This window comes from Alosa pseudoharengus, unplaced genomic scaffold (assembly GCF_046254945.1).
Source record: "Alosa pseudoharengus isolate Yale_2024_CS ecotype anadromous, Long Island Sound unplaced genomic scaffold, YU_APseudo_1.1 YU_APseudo_1.1_scf_17, whole genome shotgun sequence".
Taxonomy (NCBI): Eukaryota; Metazoa; Chordata; class Actinopteri; order Clupeiformes; family Clupeidae; genus Alosa; species Alosa pseudoharengus.
The window spans coordinates 3,114,574-3,115,287 of record NW_027468640.1 but is presented as its reverse complement, the minus strand read 5'-3'; positions in this window follow the sequence as shown (position 1 = coordinate 3,115,287).

The window sequence follows — 714 nt, the reverse complement described above, 5'->3', positions numbered from 1 at the left end:
GTAGTTCACCTTGAATAGCCTTTTATACGCGCTTTTAAGAAGCCTTAGCCTATCGTGATCTCATTCGATCTCCTTTAGTTTGAACGATGGGGTTTCCTCTTTCCGTAGGCTGTCCTGAATTGGTAGCAATTACACTGTTAGGAGGTCTTAATGTAGCCTTATACTCGATGGTGCAAATAAATACAGAAAATTGTTGGCCTAGGCTGTAAGGGTGGCGTATTCCATATGAAATGTAACGGTAGGCTAAATCGAACCTGCAACAGAGAAAAAATAGTGTTTGGCTCCCTCAAGCGGCTGATGTAGGAAATGTCAGGTAACCTGGGTAACCGCGACAAATGTAGGCCTTACCACCTGGACCAGAGAGTTGCGACCACACTCTTTTTGACACTCTTTCCAAAAAAAACCTGTGCTGAATGGCTGTATTGCAGGGGGGTGGGATGCTGGAGGTCATAATCACTAGGCTACTGATCAAGTTTTCAGCCATTTTTTTAGTTCCAAAACTCCCATAGGCCTAATCCAGAAACTGGCATGGAAAAAAATAAACCCCCTTTCTCCATATATGGCCCCTTTAACTTTGTTTACAAAAAATAAATAAAATGATTTAATCATTGATGAGCTTTAAGACATCTTTATGTTATTAAGTTGTGATATGTAGCCTGTAGTAGGCTATGCCGTGTAAAATGTGTAAAAAACGAAGACATGTTTAGGCTATTT